The 15659-nt window shown below is 38.3% G+C and overlaps 1 non-coding gene across 1 annotated transcript; it reads right to left on the bottom strand.

The window, feature by feature from the left end:
- Nucleotides 1–13579: 13579 nt before the first annotated feature.
- On the bottom strand, nt 13580–13683 carry LOC127742480 (small nucleolar RNA R71). The gene has a single exon (XR_008003756.1). It is a non-coding gene; the product is annotated as a small nucleolar RNA R71 (small nucleolar RNA).
- Between the last annotated feature and the right edge of the window lie 1976 nt (nt 13684–15659).

The following is a 15659-nucleotide window of genomic DNA, read 5'->3' on the forward strand; positions in this document are numbered from 1 at the left end:
TCGAAACGAGGGAGTCCAGCCAGTCGGACATACCCTCAGGAACCTTGGAAGACGTCTCGATAATATTTTTGCGAGAAGACATGGCCAACTAGTCCTACAGCAAAGAAAAAGAGAGAAGGATTACTAAATAAACAACTCGGGCATAACAAAGAAAATAGCTCGGACGAAAACAGACACAATAGCAAAAGGAAACCCCAGGAAACAACCCAAAGTCCAAGGGCATCCTTTGGAGGCAGTGACAGAGCAAGGACTTAGAAAAATCTACAAGGCTACGTCCCAACAAAACTTTCGGCAAAGAAAATAACCCTCTTCCAACAAGCAACACTCCGAGAAGAAAATCATAAAGAAAATACCAAACATCTAAACATGCAAAGAGATAATCATCAAGGGCACAACCTTCTCTCAAAGGCAGACGGTTCATCATTTTCACTAAAGGGAAATCATCAAAGGCGCAAATCAAGAAGATACAATTAAGAAGATAATATCAGTAGTCAAAACCCTAACTAGCAGGAAGCACGAAAAAGTCATACACAGAATTCTCAGAGCACGCATTTGACCAGATACATGACAAAAGCAGAAAAGATTCAAGCTTTCACAAAACAAAGATCAAAACTTTAGAAAAATAAGTGCGAAAAGAATGAAGAAAAAGAAAACCAACCTGCAAAAAGGAAGGAGACGATGAATGTTGAAGAGGTTGAAGACGGGAAGCGAGACCAGGAATCACCTTTCGAACAAATGAAGCACCAACAACCACCAATGGCACCACAGAGAGGTGCGTGAAAATGCAAAAACAAAAGTCCCAAGCGAGCCAAATGAAATAGAAGAATAAAGAGAAAAGGGGAAGTTACAGCAAGCAAGAGAAACAGAAACAGAAAAGAGAAAGCTTTGGTGTAGTTCAAAATGAAATAAGAAAGCAGGAGGCAAAAGAAAGGGAACATTAAGGAGTTAATGGGGAATTAAAAACCCTCGCACGTTCCCAAGGCAAGGAACGCCTGTTTTCAAAAATTAAAGAGGTAAAAGAAAAACGCTCTGTATTCAAAGGGATGCTCTATAAAAAGAGATCAACAAATGCTCGAGCTCGGCTTCTCTAGAGAAGGATTGAAGTCCTAAAACTAAGGACTCGACCTCAAAAGGAAGACTACACTCGAGCAGGGGCACTGTTCATACCCTGGGTTGAGCTGTCCGACTCGGGTTGATTGACGTCAAGTCGACCGACCTCTTTAGGTCAGGACTATCCGACCTCTTCTCAAAAGAGCTCGGCCAAATCATCAGGAAAGCCCAAAAAGGGCCCAAACAAAGGAACACGATCCAAATCCAAAGGCATCCCAAACCTATGGAGATATGGGCGGTTCCCTTGAAGATAAGATGACTTCACTCAAAGATAAGATAAGATAACTAGCTTATCTCCAGAAAGATCATTCCACACTATTATAAATACACTTGAGCACCCAGGTATAACTCATACTCTGATTCTACTAAAAATCTGTCTAAAGCACGTGCTAACTTAAGCATTGGAGTCTCTTGCAGGTACCACCACCCTCCGGTGACGAAGGATTAGCAGCTCCGCCAGATCCAACAAGTCGGACACGACAGCTCCGGCCACCAGATCTAAAAGGTCGGACACAGCAGCTCCGGCCACCAGCTCTAAATAGGTCGGGCATAGCAGCACCGACCAGTACAGAAGATCTCGTCCGAGATCGACCTACAATTTCAGGTAACCCTCAGAACAGCCTCCCAACACCAAACTTAGAGTCTAAATGTGGGGGCTCTGTCTGACTCTGTATTGACAGAAGCTTTTCATGCTTCTTCTCCATGTTTACAGAAGAAGATCCTTGAGTCTTAAACACAAGGTAGTCCTCAGTCAATTAAAGGACTAACTTTCCTCTGTTCACATCAATCACAGCCCTTCCTGTGGCTAGGAAGGGTCTTCCAAGGATGATGGATTCATCCTCATCCTTCCCAATGTCTAGGATAATGAAGTCAGCAGGGACGTAAAGGCCTTCAACCTTCACTAAGACATCCTCTACAAGTCCATAAGCATGTTTCATTGATTTTTTTGCCATCTCTACTGAGATTCTGGTAGCTTGAACTCAAAGATTCCTAGTTTCTCCATTACAGAGAGTGGCATGAGGTTGATACCTGACCCCAGGTCACACAGAGCCTTTTCAAAGGTCATGGTGCCTATGGTGCAAGGTATTAAGAACTTTCCGGGATCCGGTTTCTTCTGAGGTAATGTCTGCTGAATCCAGGTATTCAGTTCAATGATGAGCAATGGAGGTTCATCCTCCCAAGTCTTATTACCAAATAACTTGGCATTCAGCTTCATGATTGCTCCTAGATACTGATCAAGTTGCTCTTCAATAATATCTTCCTCCTCTTCAGAGGAAGAATACTCATCAGAGCTTATGATTGGCAAAAGTAAGTTCAGTGGAAGCTCTATGGTTTCTATATGAGCCTCATATTCCTTTGGTTCCTCAATAAGGAACTCCTTATTGGTCAGTGGACGTCCTTTGAGGTCTTCCTCACTGGGAATCACTGCCTTTTCACTCTCTCCATGTTCGGCCATTTCGGTTATAGTTATGGCCTTGCACTCTCTTTTGGGATTCTCTTCTGTATTGCTTAGGAAAGTACTAGGAGGAGTTTCAGTAACTCTTTTACTCAGCTGACCCACTTGTGCCTCCAAATTTCTAATAGAGGACCTTGTTTCATTCATGAAACTGAGAATGGTTTTAGATAGATCAGAGACTATGTTTGCTAAGCCAGAGAGGCTCTGCTCAGAATTCTCTGTCTGTTGCTGAGAAGATGATGGAAAAGGTTTGCTATTGCCAAATTTATTTCTCCCACCATTATTGTTGTTGAAGCCTTGTTGAGGCTTCTTTGGATGATTCCTCCATGAAGGATTATAGGTGTTTCCATAGGATTCTCCCATGTAATTCACCTCTTCCATTGTAGGATTCTCAGGGTCATAAGCTTCTCCTTCAGAGGAGGCTTCTTTAGCACTGCCGGATGCAGCTTGCAATCCGGTCAGATTCTGAGAAATCATATTGACTTGCTGAGCCAATATTTTATTCTGAGCTAGTATGGCATTCAGAGTATCAATCTCAAGAACTCCTTTCTTCTGAGTCATCCCATTATTAACAGGATTTCTTTCAGAAGTGTACATGAACTGGTTATTAGCAACCATCTCAATGAGTTCATGGGCTTCTGCAAGGGTTTTCAGACGAAGGGATCCACCAGCAGAATGGTTCAATGACATCTTGGACAATTCAGACAGACCATCATAGAATATGCATATGATGCTCCATTTAGGAAGCATGTCAGAAGGACACCTTTAGGTTAATTGCTTGTATCTTTCCCAAGATTCATAGAGAGATTCACCTTCCTTCTGTCTGAAGGTTTGGACGTCCACTCTAAGCTTGCTCTGCTTTTGAGGTGGAAAGAATTTGGTTAAGAAAGCGTTGACCAACTTATCCCAAGAGTTTAGGCTTTCTCTAGGTTGTGAGTCCAACCATGATCTAGCTCTGTCTCTTACAGAAAAGGGGAAAATCATAAGTCTGTAGACTTCGGGATCAACCCCATTAGTCTTAACAGTATCACAGATCTGCAAGAATTTAGTTGAGAACTGATGAAGATCTTCCGATGGAAGTCCATGAAACTTACAATTCTTCTGCATTAGAGAAACTAATTGAGGCCTAAGCTCAAAGTTGTTTGCTCCAATGGCAGGAATTGAGATGCTTTTTCCATAGAAGTTGGAAGTTGGTGCAGCATAGTCACCAAGCATCTTTCTTGCAGCTCTAGCATTGTTGTTAGGTTCGGCTGCCATGTCTACTTCTTGTTCGCAATCTTCTGTAAGGTCCTCTCTGGAGTGTTCACAATCTACTTCTTTTAGCTTCAACTTCAACAAGAATGTTTTTATCCCTATTTCTGCTCATAGGAAAAAGAAGAGAACAAAGGGAGTAGTGGAATCCTCTATGTCACAGTATAGAGATTCCTTGAGGTGTAAGAAGAAAAGAAGAATAGAGGAATGAGGTAGAGAGAGAATAAGACAAATTCGAACACAGAGGGAGAGAGAGGGTTCGAATTATAAGTAGAAGAGAAGTGTTAGTAAATAAATAGAAAGAGATGAGAGAGAGAGTATTCGAAAATTAAAACTAAAACAATTAGTTAATTAAAAAGATTTTTAAAAAAGTGGTTAGTGATTTTCGAAAATTGGTGGTTAGGTGGTTTTGAAAAAGATAAGAAGTAGTAATTAGTTGAAAAAGATTTGAAAATAATTTTGAAAAGATAAGAAGTTAGAAAAAGATTTTGAAATCAAAATTTTAAAAAGATATCATTGAAAAAGAAATAAAAAAGATTTGATTTTTTTTAAAATTGATGACTTGGCTAACAAGAAACTAAAAGATATGATTCTAGAATTTAAAGATTGATCCTTTCTTAACAAGAAAGTAACAAACTGCAATTTTTTGAATCAAAATATTAATTGTTAGCAAGGATTTTTGAAAATGTGATATGAAAAGGATAAGATTTTAAAATTATGAATTAAAACATGAAAATTTGAAAGAATTTGAATTGGAAAATAAGTTACCTCCCTAGTGTCAGTCTGGCGTTAAACGCCCAGAATGCTATCCATTCTGGCGTTTAACGCCCATTCGGCTGCCTCTTTGGTCGTTTAACGCCCAGCCAGATACCCTGACTGGCGTTAAACGCCAGGAATCCTTCATTACTGGGCGTTTTTCTGAACACCAAGAATGCTGCCATTTCTAGTGTTAAACGCCCAGAATGCTGCCCATTCTGGCATTTAACGCCCAGAAGGATACCTTTATTGGCGTTAAACGCCCAAAATGATAGCCATTCTAGCGTTTAACGCCCAAAATGCCTCTTTTACTGACGTTTTAACGCCAGTCAGCTCTTTTTCTTGTGATCATCTGCTTTATGTTCTGACCCTTCATTTCTCTGTATTGTTTACTTAAAAAGATATATATTTTTGATTTTTTTTGAAATCTTTTTATAAGGAGAGAGTAAAACAACAAAATGAATCACAACAGAAAAACTTAAGATCAAAACTAATAATGCATGCACGAACATTTTGAACATCAAGAACATATTTTTGAAAATTTTTAAGAAGAGAAAGACATACAAGACACCAAACTTAAAATTTGACACTAGATTCAAACAAGAAACACAATTTTTTTTGGTTTTTATGATTTTATTAAATTTTTTTGTATTTTTTGAAAATAAAAATAAAAAGCTCAAACATAAAATAAAATTACCCAATCTAAGCAACAAGATGAACCGTCAGTTGTCCAAACTCGAACAATCCCCGGCAACGACGCCAAAACCTTGGTGCACGAAATTGTAATCACACTTTTGCAACTCCACACAACTAACCAACAAGTGCACTGGGTCGTCCAAGTAATAAAACCTTACGCGAGTAAGGGTCGATCCCACAGAGATTGTTGGCTTGAAGCAAGCTATGGTCATCTTGTAAATCTCAGTCAGGCAGATTCAAATGGTTATGAGGTATTGATAATTAAAAGGTAAATAAAACAGAAAATAACATAGACACACTTATGTAATTCATTGGTAGGAATTTTAGAAAAGCGTTTGGAGATGTTTTGTTGCTTCTGAACCTCTACTTTCCTATTGTCTTCATCCAATCATGCGTCCTCCCTTCCATGGCAAGCTGTATGATCCTCTCAGTGAAAATGGTCTGGCTACAGTTTCTGTACGGCTAATCAACTGTCGGATTTCTCGTCTCGGATGAAAAATACCAGGCACAGCTACCGCATGGCTAATCATCTGTCAGTTCCCACTTGTGTCGGAATAGGATCTCTCTATCCTTTTGTACACTATCACTGCGCCCAACAATCGTGAGTTTGAAGCTCGTCACAGTCATCCCGTCCCAGACCCAACTCGGAATATCACAGACAAGGTTTAGACTTTTCGGATCTTAGGAATGCTGCCAATTGTTTCTAGCCTATACCACAAAGGTTTTAACCATGCAGACTTGGTTCGTGGATCAGAGACCCAAGAGATTATATTCCAGCTGTCATCCAATGACTACGTTGAACATCATGTAGACCGCTTGTGGTTGTCAGGCTCGCGGATCTTGGCTAAGCGAGTAATGAAGATAGTGGGTGATTGTCACGGGTCACCCCCTTCATTCTGACATGACTGAATTAAGTACGAGAGTATATCTTGGAGAAGAAGTAGGCGTGAATTGAAAGAGAAACAATAATACTTGCATTAGTTCATGAAGAACAGCAGAGCTCCTCACCTTAATCTATGAGGTGTAGAAACTCCACCATAGAAAATGCATAAGAGAATAAGGTCTAGGCATGGCCGAATGGCCAGCCTCCCAAGTGGCATAAGATAATTCTCAAAAGCTGCCAGCCCCCTATACAATAGTAAAAAGTGCTATATATACTAAACTAGATACTAGGGTTTACAGAAAATGAGTAACTAAGTGCAGATAGTGCAGAAATCCACTTCTGGGGCCCACTTGGTGTGTGCTTGGGCTGAGCTTTGAAGCTTTCATGTGCATAGGCCATTCTTGGAGTTAAACACCAGTTTGGATGCCAGTTTGGGTGTTTAACTCCAGTTTTGGTGCCAGTTCCGGCATTTTACCCCAGAAAAGAGTCTCTAGTGGGCGTTTGGACGCCAGTTTGAGCCATCAAATCTCGAGAAAAGTATGAACTATTATACATTGCTGGAAAGCCCAAGATGTCTACTTTCCAACGCAATTAAGAGCGCACCAATTGGGCTTCTGTAGCTCGAGAAAATCCGCTTTGAGTGCAGGAGGTTCAGAATCCAACAGCATCTGCAGTCCTTTCTCAGCCTCTGAATAAGATTTTTGCTCAGGTCCCTCAATTTCAGCCAGAAAATACCTTAAATCACAGAAAAACACACAAACTCATAGTAAAGTCCAAAAATGTGATTTTTGCATAAAAACTAATAAAAATATACTAAAAAGTAACTAAACCATACTAAAAACTACCTAAAAACAATGCTAAAAAGCGTATAAATTATCCGCTCATCACCTACTTGACTTATCTTCGATGTAAGGTTGACTAAGTAGGATTAACTCTTCATAATCATCATATGTTTGTGGTCAATGTCAAGGATAGGTAACCTTAGCTCTCAATAACTTGCCAAGAGGTTTCTTGCATTTGAAGTTTCCTTTCCTTGCATTTTATTGCTTTTGACTTTTATTGCTTTGACTTTTATTTCTTGCATGTTTAATTTTTTGCATGTTTAGTTTTCACACTCTTGGTTGAGAAATTGTGTGGTTTGGATGAAATTGAGTTGTGGATGTCCATTCCACATAGTGTGGGAATGGCTAATTGGTTTGGTTTCATTGACGCTAGTCTTTCACTAAGTAATTAGTGAGTTGACTAGGACTTAGGGATTGAGACCAATTATGCCCTTTTGACTAATTCTCAAGGAGGATTAACTAATTTGGATTGAGTCCACACAATTGCCATGTTTGTGGTCTATAACTAGGATAGGAATCCTAAATTCCCCAATTCTCACCAAGAGCTCTTTTTAGTATTTAAATTCTCTTTTAATTACTATGCTTTTAATTTCTTGCATGATCATTTAAATTCTTGCTATTTACATTACTTGCTCTCTTGCTTCCCCAAATCCCCATGTTCTCTCATAGCCAATAAATGTACATTTCATTGCAACTCCTAGGGAGAACGGCCCGAGGTTGAATTACTCTCGATCTCGGTTATTTTAATTTGAATTTAAAACATTTGAAAATCTAGATCGACGATAAATTCCTAACATCAATGACATTTAATAGGTGTCCTTTGGACACCAAACCTAGATTCATTGCATGTGGTAATTGGTCTCATAATTAGACTTTATTATGTGCATTATGAATGGAGTAATTTTAATTCACACTCTTCCACTTCCAATTCATACATACACAACAAAGTGCTCATTTATGCACCCACTAATTGCCTTCAATCATGAATGAATTGGTCTGTATGTATGAATTTCTTATGATGGTGGCCACACCAAACTTAATTTTGGGCTTACTCCCAAGGTTAATCCAATTAGTTTGATGTAAGCTCAGATTAAGTGGGTTAGTGGCCACACCAAACTTAGCTTTTTAGCTAGTTTATTAGCCCAATAAACTAACCTCAAATAGTGTAACATGCAACTTTACAATCCCAGTTAACTAGAGAACTATGAGCAAAAACAAATCAAAGGACTATGAACTAATTAACAATCTAAAATTGAAAATCAAACAATCTAATAGACTACACTAGAAAGTATGAAATTGAAAGGATATGAGTGTTGGGGTGCCTCCCAACTAGCGCTTCTTTAACGTCACTAGTTTGACGATCCTTCCTCCTTAGCCTAGGGTGTAGTTCACTCTTTGTTCATCCAATGAGTTTCCCAAATAATGCTTAAGTCTGTGGCCATTAATAGTGAAAGTTCTCTGTGTCTTGTCCTCTATAAGCTCTACGTGACCATAGGGAGACACCTTAAGAATTGTGAAGGGTCCAGACCATCTTGACTTTAGCTTCCCTAGGAAGAATTTGAGCTTTGAGTTATACAGCAACACTTTTTGACCTTCTACAAACTCTCTTCTTGTTAGCTTTTGATCATACTACTTCTTTGCTTTTTCCTTGTAAATTTTGGCATTCTCATAAGCTTGAGATCTGAATTCTTCTCGCTCATTGAGTTGTAGTAGTCGTCTTTCCCCAGCAGCTTGATTATCAAAGTTTAACATCTTTAGTGCCCAAAATGCTCTATGTTCAAGCACTACTGGTAGATGGCATGCCTTTCCAAACACCAATTGGTATATAGACATGCCAATAGGTGTCTTGAAGGCTGTTCTATAAGCCCAAAACACATCATCTAGCTTCTTGGACCAATCTTTTCTTGAGTTTCCAATACTCTTCTTAAGGATTCTCTTGAGCTTTCTATTTGAAATTTCATCTTGACCATTGGTTTGTGGACGGTATGGGGTTGCTACTTTGTGCTTGACAATATACTTTAGGAGGAGTGTCTCAAGTTTCTTGTTGCAAAAGTGTGTTTCCCCATCACTTATAAGAGCTCTCAGAACTCCAAACTGGCTGAATATATTCTTCCTCAAGAAGTTGATCACCACTTTGTTATCATTTGTTGATGTAGTTATGGCCTCTACCCATTTTGATACATAGTCCACAGCCACCAATATATAGTTGTTTGAGTATGAGGGTGGGAATGGTCCCATAAAATCAACCCCCCAAACATCAAACAATTCCAACTCCATAATGAATCTCTGTGGCATTTCATTCTTTTTGGGTAGGTTTCCAGCTCTTTTACATTCGCTGTACCTTGTCACAAACTCTTTAGCATCCTTGAATATTGTAGGCCAAAAGAATCCACATTGCAACACCTTGGCTGCAGTCCTTTCTCCATTAAAATGTCCTCTATAACTAGATCCATGGCAATGCCAAAGGGCCTCTTGTCCTTCCTCATGGGGGATGCATCTTCTTAGAATACCATCAGCACATTTCTTGAATAAGTAAGGATCATCCGAAATGTAGTGCTTGGCATCATTGATGAGCTTTCTTCTCATGTGCTTGTTGATGTTGGAGGGTAGTTCTCTAATATCCTTGAAATTAGTTATATCTACAAACCAGGGAGCTTTTTGGATCATCATCAACTGTTCATCCGGAAAGCACTCATTCACTACAAGGTTGTGTGCTCCATCTTCCTCATTTGGGATTCTTGATAAGTGGTCAGCCACTTTGTTCTCTGCCCCACTTCTATCCTTAATCTTAATGTTGAACTCTTGAAGCAACAAGATCCACCTTATTAGTCTAGGCTTGGACTCTTGCTTGGTTAGTGATGAGCGGATAATTTATACGCTTTTTGGCATTATTTTTACGTAGTTTTTAATACGTTTTAGTTACTTTTTAGTATATTTTTACTAGTTTTGATGCAAAAATCACATTTCTGGACTTTACTATGAGTTTGTGTGTTTTTCTGGGATTTCAGGTATTTTCTGGCTGAAATTGAGGGACCTGAGCAGAAATCAGATTCAGAGGCTGAGAAAGGACTAAAGATGCTGTTGGATTCTGACCTCCCTGCACTTGAAGTGGACCTTTTAGAACTATGGAGGCCCCATTGGCGCGCTCTTAATTGCATTGGAAAGTAGACATCTTGGGCTTTCCAGTAATTTATAATAGTTTATACTTTGCCCGAGATTTGATGGCCCAAACTGGCGTCCAAACGCCCACCAGAGACCATTTTCTGGCATAAAACGCCAGAACTGGCACCATAGCTGGAGTTAAATGCCCAAACTAGCACCAAAACTGACGTTTAAACTCCAAGAAGAGCCTATGCACGTGAAAGCTTCAATGCTCAGCCCAAACACATACCAAGTGGGCTCCGGAAGTGGATTTCTGCACTATCTACACTTAGTTACTCATTTTCTGTAAACCTAGTTTACTAGTTTAGTATAAATAGCACCTTTTACTATTGTATTCATATCTTCAGATAATTTTTGAGACTATCTTAGGAGCACTTTTGATCTCTTGATCACGTTTTGGGGGCTGGCCATTCGGCCATGCCCAGACCTTCATCACTTATGTATTTTCATCGGTGGAGTTTCTACACCTCATAGATTAAGGTGTGGAGCTCCGCTGTTCCTCATGAATTAGTGCAAGTATTATTGTCTTTCTATTCAGTTCACGCCTGCTTCTGCTCCAAGATATACTATCGTACTTAATTCAGTTAAGTCAGAATGAAGGGGTGACTTGTGACAATCACCCAATCTTTGTTACTCGCTTTGCCAAGATCCGCGTGCCTGGCAACCATAAAGCGGTCTACATGATGTTCAACATAGTCATTGGACGACAGCTGGAGTATAATCTCTTTGGTCTTTGACCCACGGATCTGAATCACCTCTCCTGACAACAGAGCACTCGAATCTGTGACATTAGAACCTTCGTGGTATAAGCTAGAATCATTTGGCAGCATTCTTGAGATCCACAAAGTCTAAACCTTGTCTGTGATATTCTGAGTAGGATCTGGGATGGGATGATTATAACGAGCTTCAAACTCGTGAGTGTTGGGCGCAGTGACAGTGTGCAAAAGGATCAATGGATCTTATTCTGACACGATCGAGAACCGACAGCTGATTAGCCATGCGGGAAACTGTAGCGGACATGTTTTCACTGAGAGGACGGATGGTAGCCATTGACAACGGTGATCCACCAACATACAGCATGCCATGGAAGGGAGTACGCAAGATTGGATGAAGACAATAGGAAAGCAGAGGCTCAGAGGGAACAAAGCATCTCCATACGCTTATCTGAAATTTCCACCAATGAATTGCATAACTTGCTTCAAGCCGACAATCTCCATGGGATTGACCCTTACTCACGTAAGGTATTACTTGGACGACCCAGTGCACTTGCTGGTCAGCTGCGCGGAGTTGTGAGAAAAGCGTGAACTCACAATTTCTTGTACCAAGTTTTTGGCCCGTTGCTGGTGTTTGTTCGAGTTTGGACAATTCACGGTTCATCTTGTTGCTCAAATTAGCTAATTTTCTTCTTGTTTCAACCTGTATTTTATTTTCAAAAAGTTTTCAAAAATATTTCAAAAAAAAAATTTTTTCTTCTTTTTCGTTTTTCCAAAAAAATTTTCAAAAAATTACAAAAAATTTAATAAGATCATAAAAAAAAATAATTTTGTGTTTCTTGTTTGAATCTGGTGTCAAATTTTAAGTTTGGTGTCAATTGCAAATTTTTAATTTTCCTTAAAAAATTTTTGAAAACTCATGCATGGTGTTCTTTATGATCTTCAAGTTGTTCTTAATGATTGTCTTTGTTTGATCTTGTGATTTTCTTGTTTTGTGTCTTTTCTTGTTTTTCATATGCATTTTCAATTTGTTAGTGTCTAAACATTAAAAATTTCTAAGTTTGGTGTCTTGCATGTGTTTCTTTTCTTAAAAAATTTTTCAAAAATATGTTCTTGATGTTCATCATGATCTTCAAAGGGTTTTTGGTATTCATCTTGACATTCAAAGTATTCTTGCATGCATTTTTTTGTTTTGATCTTAAATTTTTGTGTTTTGAGTCATTTTTGTGTTTTTCTCTCTCCTCATTTAAAATTCAAAAATAAAAAATATCTTTCCCTTATTTGTCTCATAAATTTCGAAATTTGGGATTGACTCAATCAAATTTTTTTTAAATTTAGTTGTTTCTTATGAGTCAAGTCAAATTTTCAATTTAAAAATCCTATCTTTTCAAAACTTTTTCAAAAATCAAATCTTTTTCATTTTTATTTCATGTTTTTCGAATTTTTTTTTAAAAATTGATTTTCAAAATCTTTTTCTTATTTTTATTTCATATTTTCGAAAACCTTGCTAACAATTAAGGATTTGATTCAAAAAATTTCAAGTTTGTTAATTTCTTGTTAAGAAAAGTTCAATCTTTAAATTCTAGAATAATATCTTCTAGTTTCTTGTTAGTCAAGTAATCAACTTTAATTTCAAAAATCAAATCTTTTTAATCTCCTTTTCAAATCTTTTTCAAAATAAATTTTCAATCATATCTTTTTAAAATTCAATTTCAAAATCTTTTTTTAACTTCTTATCTTTTCAAAATTTGTTTTCAAATCTTTTTCAATTAACTACTTTTCTCTCCAATTTTCGAAAACCACTAACAACTTTTTCAAAAAACCTTTCTAATTAACTAATTATTTTAAACTCTAATTTTATTTTATTTCTTCTAATATTTTTGAATACTAACCAATAATTAAAATAAAAACAAAAATATTTTTCTTTTCTTTTCTTCTAATTAATTTTCAAATTTCTTCTCTCTCTCATCTCTTTCTATTTATTTATTTATTTACTAACACTTCTCTCCTTCTTAAAATTCGAACCCTCTCTCCCTCTCTGTGTTCGAATTCTCTTTATTTTCTCTCTACCTCATTCTTCTCTTCTTCTCTTCTTCTACTCACATAAAAGAATCTCTATACTGTGACATAGATGATTCCTTTTCTTTTCTGTTCTCTTCTTTTTCACATGAGCAGGAACGAGGATAAAGATATTCTTGTTGAAGCTGATCTTGAACCTGAAAGGACTCTGAAGAGGAAGCTAAGAGAAGCTAAAGCACAACTCACTGGAGAGGACCTGACAGAAATTTTTGAAAAAGAAGAAGACATGGCAGCCAAAAATAACAACAATGCCAACAATGCAAGGAAGATGCTTGGTGACTATGCTGCACAAACTTCCAACTTCTATGGAAGAAGCATCTCAATTCCTGCCATTGGAGCAAACAACTTTGAGCTTAAGCCTCAATTAATTTCTCTAATGCAGCAGAGCTGCAAGTTTCATGGACTTCCATCAGAAGATCCTCATCAGTTCTTATCCGAATTCTTGTAGATCTGTGATACTATTAAGACTGATGGGGTTGATCCCGAGGTCTACAGACTTATGCTTTTCCCCTTTGCTGTAAGAGGCAGAGCTAGAACATGGTTGGACTCACAACCTAGAGAAAGCCTGAACTCTTGGGACAAGCTGGTCAATGCTTTCTTGACCAAATTCTTTCCACCTTAAAAGATGAGTAAGCTCAGAGTGGATGTCCAAACCTTCAGACAGAAGAAAGGTGAATCCCTTTATGAAGGTTGGGAAAGATACAAGTAATTAACCAAAACGTGTCCTTCTGACATGTTTCCAAAATGGAGCATCATATGTATATTCTATGATGGTTTGTTTGAGTTATCTAAGATGTCATTGGACCACTCTGCTGGTGGATCTCTTCATCTGAAAATGCCTACAGAAGCCCAGGAACTCATTGAAATGATTGCAACAACCAGTTCATGTACACTTCTAAGAGAAATCCTGTGAATAATGGGGTGACTCAGAAGAAAAAAGTTCTTGAGATTGATACTCTGAATGTCATATTGGCTCAGAACAAAATATTGACTCAGCAAGTCAATATGATTTCTCAGAGTCTGATTGGATTCCAAGCTTAAGACACCTCCTCTAAAGGAAAAGCTTATGACCCTGAGAATCCTGCAATGGAAGAGGTGAATTACATGGGAGAACCCTATGGAAACACCTATAATCCTTCATGGAGGAATCACCCAAATTTCTCATGGAAGGATCAACAGAAGCCTCATTAAGGCTTCAATAACAATAATGGTGGGAGAAACAGGTTTGGCAATAGCAAGCCTTTCCCATCATCTTCTCAGCAATAGACAGAGAATCCTGAGTAGAGCCTCTCTAGCTTAGCAAATATAGTCTCTGATCTATCTAAGGCCACTCTCAGTTTTATGACTGAGGCATGGTCCTCCATCAGAAATTTGGAGGCACAAGTGGGTCAGCTGAGTAAAAGAATTATTGAAACTCCTCCTAGTACTCTCCCAAGCAATACAGAAGAGAATCCAAAAAGAGTGTGCAAGGCCATTAATACAACCAAAATGGCCGAACCTATAGAAAAGGAAGAGGACATGATTCACGATAAGGAAGACCTCATGGGACGTCCACTGGACTACAAGGAGTCCCGTATTGAGGAACCACAGGAATCTGAGGCTCATCTAGAGACCATAGAGATTCCACTGAACCTGCTATTACCATTCATGAGCTCTGACGAATATTCTTCCTCTGAAGAGGACGAAAATGTTACTGAAGTGCAAGTTGCTCAATATCTAGGAGCAATCACGAAGATGAATGCCAAATTATTTGGTAATGAGACTAGGGAGGATGAACCTCCATTGCTCATCAATGAACTAAGTGCATTGGTTCAACTGAGGTTACCTCAAAAGAAACAGAGTCTTGGAAGGTTCTTGATACCTTGCACCATAGGCACCATGACCTTTGAAAAGGCTCTGTGTGACCTAGGATCAAGTATCAACCTCATGCCACTCTCTGTAATGGAGAAACTAGGGATCTTTGAGGTACAAGCTGCAAAAATCTCACTAGAGATGGCAGACAAATCCAAGAAACAGGCTTATGGACTTGTAAAGGATGTCTTGGTAAAGGTTGAAGACCTTTACATCCCTGCTGACTTCATAATCCTAGACACTGGGAAGGATGAGGATGAATTCATCATCCTTGGAAGACCCTTCCTAGCTACAGCAAGGGCTGTGATTGATGTGGACAGAAGAGAGTTAGTCCTTCAATTGAATGAGGACTACCTTGTGTTTAAGGCTCAAGGATCTTCTTTTGTAAACATAGAGAAGAAGCATGAAAAGCTTCTCTCAATACAGAGTCAAACAAAGCCCTGATGGAGTGCAGAAGCTGGTGAATTAAAAATTTATTAAAATGGTTACGTTGCAAGTATAGTTCTTAAATCACCGAAAATCTGCCTATCAATTTAGAAATATGTCACAGAAAGTTTAAATTAAAATTACTGGGAATTTTAAGTCCCAGGTCGTCTCCCAACGAGTTGCAGAAAAGTGTGCTGTTTTATTAATCAGATATTCCAAAAAGTTGAGCTAAGTAAATTGGAATTTAAATTGAGGAATTTTAAATAATATAAATAAAAGCCTTGACTGGGAATTGATTGGTTAGAATCTCTATCATTGACTGAATGATTTTTAAGATTAATTTATAATTAATGGTTGCTCTGTTTGGTTATCCCTTACTAGGTAAGGGAAAGTCAAACAAGTTGGAATGCCAGATCTGTTCACAAGTCGCAACC

This window comes from Arachis duranensis, chromosome 1 (assembly GCF_000817695.3).
Source record: "Arachis duranensis cultivar V14167 chromosome 1, aradu.V14167.gnm2.J7QH, whole genome shotgun sequence".
Taxonomy (NCBI): domain Eukaryota; kingdom Viridiplantae; phylum Streptophyta; class Magnoliopsida; order Fabales; family Fabaceae; genus Arachis; species Arachis duranensis.